The sequence below is a fragment of the Otolemur garnettii genome, unplaced genomic scaffold, assembly GCF_000181295.1.
Source record: "Otolemur garnettii isolate 467f Iridium unplaced genomic scaffold, OtoGar3 scaffold00059, whole genome shotgun sequence".
In the NCBI taxonomy this organism is placed as follows: Eukaryota; Metazoa; Chordata; class Mammalia; order Primates; family Galagidae; genus Otolemur; species Otolemur garnettii.
In genome coordinates this window covers 4,668,999-4,677,525 of record NW_003852454.1, presented here as the reverse complement: position 1 = coordinate 4,677,525, position 8,527 = coordinate 4,668,999, and the positions used below count along the sequence as shown (strand labels likewise).

Here is an 8,527-nt window from a genome sequence, read left to right as displayed (position 1 = left end):
TGAATATTGTTTAGTGAGAATATGAAAAGGCTTGCACTGGATAACACTAACAAGTAAAAGTGAAGCATTACTTTGAAAATATTTCTTTGTTATATCTTTTCTTCTTGGATAAGTTTGCATATACTTAATAATGTATATAATTTATTAATGCTGTATCACATATGGAAAAGTAAGTAAACATCCATATCTATGGTTACGAGAAAAGTTTGTAACCATAAAAGTTGGGGTCACTGCCCTGCAACCACTGCTCTGCCTCCTTGAGGGAAGTAGGGAAGCCCAGGGCCAGCCCAGGGCCTCCACATCCCAGAAAAGTGCATCTTGTACTTATAGGAGAAGGTAGAGGTGAGTACTGGGGAAGGTTTAGGGGCAAGGCCCCCACTCAGGGCCGTGGGAAGTGGTTCTGGATGGTGCTTTGGATGGGTGCGCCTCCTGCAAGCAGCATAGACTTGATCTCGGTGTGCCAAGAGATGGAGAAGGGATGGGGGACATTGCACAGGAGAACTTGAGGGCCTGGGCCTGTGTATGGCATTTGGTTTACCTGGAGGTGCCCAGTTCTTGGGAGGGGCCATCTCTGTGCTGTCAAGGGCAGGAGCCATGTGGTGGGTTGATGGGGAGAGTAGGAGATAAGGACGGGAGACCCTCCATAGCTCTTGATGAGTCATAGAGCTGGGCTCAGCTGGGGTGGGCTTCATAATTATGCACAATGTTGCAAGGCACTACTTTTACAGATGTGGCTTGTAAGAATTTTGTTGTTGTTGTTAACTAGGCTGAGTGAGGCTCAAACTCACCGGGCCTGGTATGTGGGGCTGGTGCGCTCCCCACTGGGCTACAGCAGTCAGCTTGTAAGAATTTTTAAACCTTTGTTTGGATAATTATTTGCTACTCACCTTATTACACCATCCTGAGTCTCTTTGATTTTCCTTGTCTTTCTTTCTTGAAGTTTCCTTCCCTTTTCTCCTCTCCTGTAGCCCCTACTCTCTCCCCACCTATCACCTCCCTCTCCCCTTCCCCTCAGCGCACCTGTCCCCTTCCCCGCCACTCCCCTCCCCCCCATCCTCTCCCCCTCCCTGCTTGCCCCTTTTCCCTCTCTCCTCCCACCTGTCCTATCTCCTGCTTCACCTCCCATCAGTGGCTGAATGAAATGAACAGAGCACTGGAGGTGGAGTCAGCAAAGGTGAATCCAAGGTAGCTTTTCCCACTTTCCAGTAGTGTAACCCCCAGACAAGCCACTTGATCTTCCTGGATCTTGCTTCATTTCCATCTTTAAAAATGAGAAACATACTACCAGCCCTAACTATCTCCCCAGCATTATTTATAAGAGTAAAATTTTAGAAATAAGCCAAACATCCGTCAATATGGGAGTGTATGAATTAAAGAGTAAATATAAGTAAAACATATATAAGCCATTTCATGTGCCAGAGTAGTGTGGACTTATGACAAAGAGTAAGATTGAGCTGTGGGCACCCACACAGAAAGGTGCTCCACGTGGCGCCCGGTGTCTGTGAGTCAGACCCTTAGTTGCCACACTGCTACCTCCCAAGTAGCTGGGACTACAGGTGCCCGCCACAAGGCCCGGCTATTTTTAGAGAAGAGCACAATCCTCTTTTGACAATTATTGAACCATTTAGTAAAAGATATGCACAAAACTATTAATGATGTTCCCCTGAGAATTGTGAGCAAGGGGCAGAAGAATTGGGGGTGCTGTTTTAACCTCATACTCTTGTACTTATCTAAATGTTTTAAAAACAAACCTATATTGTGCTCGCTCTGGCAGCACATATACTAAAATTGGAATACTATAGAGAAGATTAGCATGGCCCCTGTGCAAGGATGACATGCAAATTCGTGAAGTGTTCCATATTAAAAAAAAAAAAACTCGTATTCATTTTGTAATATAAATAATTTTTTGCAAGGGAAGGCAGACCATTTGTTTGTCTTTTTCCCAGAGTGCTGAATATCAAGTGACCCACTGTACGCGAGCCTGCGGGTGTCACACAAGCATGTGTGCCTATTAATTCTACTCCTCGCGCTGGCCCCCTCCGCTCCCCACATGCCTGCTCGTCTCCTTCCTTCTCCCTGGCACCTTCCCCTCCAGTTCCCTTTCCCCTTTCCAGCCTTTCTCTTCCTGTAGATAATAAGTGACAGAGATGACAGGTTGGAGGAGGGTGAGTCATAGACCCTTTTCAGTCCGCTGCTACCCACTGCCCCCCACTTCAAGGTCTGCCCAGAAAAGGATGTGGCCGGCTGGTGCACGTGCCCTTCCCTGTGGCTGCCCTCCCCACCATCTCCAGGGGCCACAGTGGAGGTCCCTGGACTCTCTGCTGCTTGTCCTGCTTCCCGGGAGGCCTGCTTCCCCCTCGGAGGGCCTGCTTCCCTTGGGCAGAGCAGGAGCAGAGCCCGGCTGGACCAGTGTGGCCGCTGAAGCCCTCAGGATCTGCTACGTGGTGTTGAGCTCAGAGCTGACAGATGGAGTCAGATGGGCAAACTAATTATATTTCTCATTTTTTTTTCTTGGACATTTGTGAGTCTGCAGGAGCTTAATTTATGTATTAATTACACCTCAGAGCTAAATGAGGGGGCTGGAGTGCCTTTGACAGCCTTTGCATGTTATTAGGAAACACTGCACACATATTCAGCTTCATAAGGAAATACCTGCTAAAGCTTCCTTCTGGGGAGCTCAGTGGGCCTTGAGGAAACAGAGCTCTTTAGACGTGCAGGTGGGTGGCCCTGGTGGAGCAATTTAAGCCAGGCTTCAGCTCAGCCTGTGGGCAGACTTTAGAACCCTAGGATTTATCTTGCTTGGCTCCCCTCCGTACCTTCTCCACTGAAGGGAAACGGTACCCTCTGCGGCTGTGTGGGTTCCTCCTGATTGGCAGCGGGGTGAGTGGGTTGCCTGCTCTGAGCCACTGCCTCCCCACTGGAGCCCATCCAGGAGGCTGTGGACCTGTTTATGGGGCCTGGGGCTTCCAGAAGGGAGTCACTTCCACCTGGGCCCACCAAAAACATGAGGACAGGCTTCAGGGAGGTGGAAGGAGAGGAGGTCTGGCTCTCTCTCTCTCTTTTTTTTTGAGACAGAGTCTCACTTTGTTGCCCCTGGGTAGAGTGCTGTGGCGTCACAGCTCACAGCAACCTCAAACTCTTGGGCTCATGTGATTCTCTTGTCTCAACCTCCCAAGTAGCTGGGACTACAGGTGCCCGCCACAAGGCCCAGCTATTTTTAGAGAAGAGGTCTCTCTCTGGCTCAGGGTGGTCTCGAACGTGTGAGCTCTGGCAATCCACCTACCTCAGCCTCCCAAGTGTTAGGATTACAGGCACAAGCCGCCATGCCCAGCCCTGGGCTTTCTCTCTTAAGTCTGGACTTGCTAGAGTCTGGTAGTCTCATTTGGGACTTGGCCTTGGCCTGTGCCCAGGAGTCTGGGCTGGGCCAAGAGGCCAAGAGGTTGGTGGGAGGAGAATCTGTGGTATTGGGCTCCTTAATTCCTTAAATTCTTTATAAGGTCTCACCTGCAGCTTCTAGTGTCATTCTCCCGTGTTATAGGGGTGAGGATTTGGGAAAGCGTCCTGAGTGTACTGTTCGACCAGTTTCCCTGGGGGAAGTATCACCTAAGGCCTAAGGTGGTGGGGGTGATATCCCAGTGAACGTAGGAGAGGAGAGAAATAAGGCCGGGGGTGGGCAGCCCTCTCCCCGCTCTGAGCCAGCCTTAGAGTGTCTATATTTGTCTGGTCCCTTTGCATCCCTAAAGGGCCTCAAGAAAGGCTTATAGGCTGTCAGCTGCTGTGGAAGGCCCCGAATGCTGAGCTGAGGTGGTTAACTGGGGTGCCGTCAGGAAGCTGATGGTGGGCCTGCCATTGCCCCCTCCCTCCTATCCCTTCCTACTGCTCTGGTTCTTCCAAAGTTGGGAGATCACTGCAGGGCAAGCCTGCTTTACGCTGCAGGGTTTGGGTATTTGTGAACGATTTATGAAGAGGAAGGAGCACATTTAGGGAGCATATCCCCTTGAATGTGATCTTTCTGTGGGCAGGAATTTTTGTCTTCTCTGTTCACTTTATTCCGAGAACCTAGAAAAACGCCAGGCATAGAGCAGGTGGTCGTAATGAGTGCGTAGGAGGTAGTGTTAGGAAAGTTGGCTATAGCTGCTCCCAAATCATCTTTTGGGCAAAAAAGACAAGTAGGTGGCCTCTGACTCTCTGAGAGTGTCTTAGTCCACTTTGTGTTGTTATCTACAACAGAATACCACAGACCGGGTCATTAGTAAACAGTAGTCTCTTTGGCTCACAATTCTGGAGGCTGGGAAGTCCAAGATCAAAGAGCTGTATCTGCTGTGGCATCACATGGATAAGAGAGGGGAAGGAAGGAGGCTGAGCTCCATTCTTTGACAAGCCCACCCTCACTCTAAGGAGCCCATTCCCATGACAACAACATTAAGCCCATCATGACCTAATCATCTCTTAAAGGTCCCTACTCTCAACCCTGTTACATTGGGGATTAAATTTCTAATGCTTGAACTTCAGGGACACATTCAAACCATAGCAGGGAGACTCTAGTGCCTGCCCAAAGTCACACAGCTAATTAGAGGCTGGGCTGGGAGTCTTGGCCAGAAATGACAGCCTGATTTTCATTCTATTACCTGTCTGTGTTGACAGACCTTGAGACCAGCACATTCATGACTGCAGCCTCCAACCAGCTGAGCTAATTGAAGAGAAATCTGCTTTGCCCAAGGCCATAGGGGATGCTCAGATTTTCTGTATCCCCAAGATGACTCTAAGCATGGAAATCCTTATTAGTGGGATTCCATCACCTCTGTGAAGTTAACAGTGGAGCAGAAGCCAGCAGGAAGTCTGGTGAGAGAGAACGAGCACCTACATGGGCACTGGCAAGTTCAGGGTGAGGGGCTCAGCTTCCTGCAGTCACCCATGACCAGCCTGCCCTGGGGAGGGGCTTGGAGGCTTGTGGATGTCATTCCTGCCACTCCATCTGTGGTTCCTGCTGCTGGCTGCACCACCAGCTTGTTTGCAAGAACTATGTGGACACAAGCCAGATCCCTGCACAGGGAGGGCAGGGATCTGCCCAGGGATCTGCCCCATTGTATTCACCCAGCCCTCCCTTCATCCACTCACCCCAACTGGAGGGTGAGAGCCTGGCCAGAGCTACTGCAGAACCAGCCAAGGGTTCATGCTGCTGGAGTCATGCTGGAATCAGGTGTCTGATCACTCTCCACCTGGGGCCGGAGAAGCCTCCAGCTGTTGGACTTTCTGCAAGAGGCTGGAAGCAGTGGGTCCTACCATCCTCCCCACAAGGGCCCTTGGCTTGCAGGCACCTGGTATCTTCTGTCCCCTCCCTGGAGCCCCAGGGTAGCCTTCTCAAGATGAGCTATGGGGAGCCTGTGTGATCTTCCCGGAGAGGTGGCCAGCGTGTTTGACAGATAGTGCTCTGAATCGAGGCTGTCTGCATGTATTTGTCTCATGCCCTCGCATCCAGCCAGCCTGGAGACGAGGCTAACCCTTCCTGACAGAATCAGTTCAGCCCTGTCCTCTGAGCAGGGCCCAGGGTAGGCAGGGGGCTGGCTGGGTTCTCTGGCCATTGCTGCCGTGAGCTGGCAGGGGACACATGGGAAGCTCTGGTGGGACCAGCAGACAAGGCCAACCCAGTGATGGAGCAGAAGCAGGAGCTGGGGGAGGCAGAGAGGAGTCCCAGCCTCCATGGCTTCTCCCAACTCCAAAGCCAAAGTAGGGAGGAGATCAGGCAAGGGGAGCTTTTATATTTTCTTCCACCTCCATCCTTATGCTTAGTTTGAAGCCAAACTTTCCTCAGATGCCCACGTTTTGGGGCATCCAACTAGCCTGGGTTTGAATCCTGGGGTGATAGTATAGAGGGGAAGGGTCATCTGGGCCCCTTTGAGAACACATAAGTGGCAGTATCCGCTGGAAGTCTGGCCCCAAATAAGCCTGCCCTTGGGCAGAATACTGTCCTTTCTGCACTGGCACAATACCTTCTTGTCCTGCCAGTGCCTGAGAGGGGCCACCCCCTTGTTGAAGCTTTGCCCTCTGCAAAAGAAATGGTGAATTCACAGTGCTTGTAAAACCTCGGATAAGCATCTCAAACTGTGGACATCACGTGGGATGATTGAGGGGTGTGACTGGGGGCCTGGAGTGGGATGAGGGAGTGGGTTTATGCTGTTGAAGAGACAAAGGCCATTCAGGAAAGAGGGGAAGCCCTGAACCTGCCATCTCCATGTCTCCATCCTGGATTGTGGGAAGGAGAATAAAGGGCCATGGAAAGATGCATCACTGGGTTTCTCAGGATGCTGGGCTGTGGGGATGGCCAGGCAACTGAGACAAGAATAGAGTGCCAGTCAGCTGGGGCCAGCTGTTTCCATGCCCTTGCCCCCCCTTTGGCATAGGACCACTGGAATGAAGGTACTGCTGGGGGTGCCCAGCGAGCCTGGAGCACTCCTGAGGGCTTACAGAGAGGCAGCTGGAAGCCAGGGAGGATCAGAGGACAGAGGAGATGCAAATTCCTGGCCTAAAAGTATGCTGCTCCCTAAATATACTGCTCCCTTCACTACCACCCACAAAATAGCAAGCAGTTTTTGAGAGTACTTGCCGTGGGCAGGCGCAAGTGTCCATGCATGCGTGATGGCGGGCGATCCCAGACTGCAGGCGAACAGAGCCGGGATGAGGGTGCAAGTGTAAGTAGTGCATTCGTGAGGGGAGGGGGGATACCAGGAGGGGTGTGGCACAGCGTGCCATGGTGTCTCAAATTGTCCCTCTGAAAGGACCAGGGTGTTGGAATATTTATGTACCAACTTCCATGGCCATGGAAGAACGGCTGCTCCAGTGAGTCTGTGATTCCAGGGATCTACCAGCCTCCTGTGGAAAGGGGTGGAGTGTAGGGTGGGTTCTGGCCAGTTCTGGCCAGTTCTGGCAGCCAGCAGCTCGCTCTTTCAGCACCTCAGGCATAGAGGAGCAAGTGCAGGCAGTTGGCAGGGCGGCCCTTGTTTGCCAAGATGATGTGGGAGCACGATGTCTGCTCAGGACTAATGAGTCCCATCATGCAGATGATAACACTGAGGCTCATGGAGGTCTCTTGCTCAAGGTCCCCCAGCTGGCAATAGCTATGCCGGGATCTACTACTGAAGCCCACACACTTTCTACTCTAACCCTGGCACATTTCATTCTCTTGCTAAGACAATGTGCTCTTGGGGGCAAGGGTTCTGTACTTCCTCCCTTGGGAGTGCCAGTATGTTAGGCACAAGGTTGGTGCCCAATAAGTGGCAAATAGATTATTTCTGTCCCCTATTATCAGGTTGCAGACAGATAGGCCTCATTAGTGCCACTGATGTGAACATGGAAAAAAAGAGAATCAAATTCTCTTTTAAATGCACCAGGGAGCTCACTGTTAAAGAGCTGGGCTGGGACTGAAACTCCTTTTATGAAATGAAGAGTGTTTTCTCTCTATGCTAGAGGCTCAACTGTGTCTTCCCCAAATTCATATGTCTAAGTCCTTAATCCCCAGAGCCCCAGAATGGGGCTGACTTGGAGAAGGAGCCTTTAGAGATGGGATGAAGGCAAATGAAGTCACATGGGTGGCTCCTAACCCACTATGACTTGTGTCCTTATAAAAAGAGGAGATAAGAACACAGGCAACACACACACAGGATGACCATGTGAAGACATGGAGACAGATCTCAAGAGAAACAACCCTGCTGATCCCTTGATCTCAAACTTCTAGCTTCCAGAACTATCGGAAAACAAATTTCTATTGCTTAAGCTACCCAGTTGGTGTTATCTGTTACAACAAATTAATATAATCTGTTACCACCCCAGAGTTTACATGGAATGCTTGAACATGAAGATCATCTCTCCCACCCTCTTATTTTACAGAGGAGGGATGGATCCCTCGAGGGGAACCTAGTGCTCTCAGTGCATGGAGCGTTAGAGCTAGAGTGGAAACAAAACTTTTTAACACCTGGGTGCACTTAAAGCCGGGTGCAGCTGGACCATCACCTCTTGACTGACACTTCTGATGCCCAGAAGTGCCCTTGGCTCCCATCCTAAGGAGGAGGCCTGGGGCCAGACCTGCTTATCTGGACTGTGATCTAGAGAAATGTGTCTAGAAGGAAGTGCGTGATGCACTGCCCTCCAGACCAGGAGGGTCTTGGGTTGGGGAGGAGTTGAAGATGAGGGTGGTCCACCCTCATCATAGAGACTGAGTGATTCTTTCCAGGCCTCAGTCTTATCATCTATCAAATGTAGATCCTGCTGGTGCCCATAGCTCAGTGGGTAGGGTGCCGGCCACATACACCCAGGCTGGCGGGTTTGAACCTGGGTCGGGCCAGCTAAACAACGTGACAACTGCAACAAAAAATAGCCAGGTGTTGTGGTGGGTGCCTATAGTCCCAGCTACTTGGGAGGCTGAGGCAAGACAATTGCTTGAGTCCGAGAGTTTGAGGTTGCTATGAGCTTTGGGGCCATGGCACCCTACTGAGGGTGACATAGTGAGACTCTGTCTCAAAAAAAAAAAAAA

At 50.9% G+C, this 8,527-nt stretch overlaps 1 non-coding gene across 1 annotated transcript; it reads left to right on the top strand.

Annotated features, from left to right (window-relative positions):
• The first annotated feature begins 1,758 nt into the window (after positions 1–1,758).
• LOC111726282 lies at positions 1,759–1,865 on the top strand. The gene has a single exon (XR_002774091.1). It is a non-coding gene; the product is annotated as a U6 spliceosomal RNA (small nuclear RNA).
• The last annotated feature ends 6,662 nt before the right edge of the window (positions 1,866–8,527 follow it).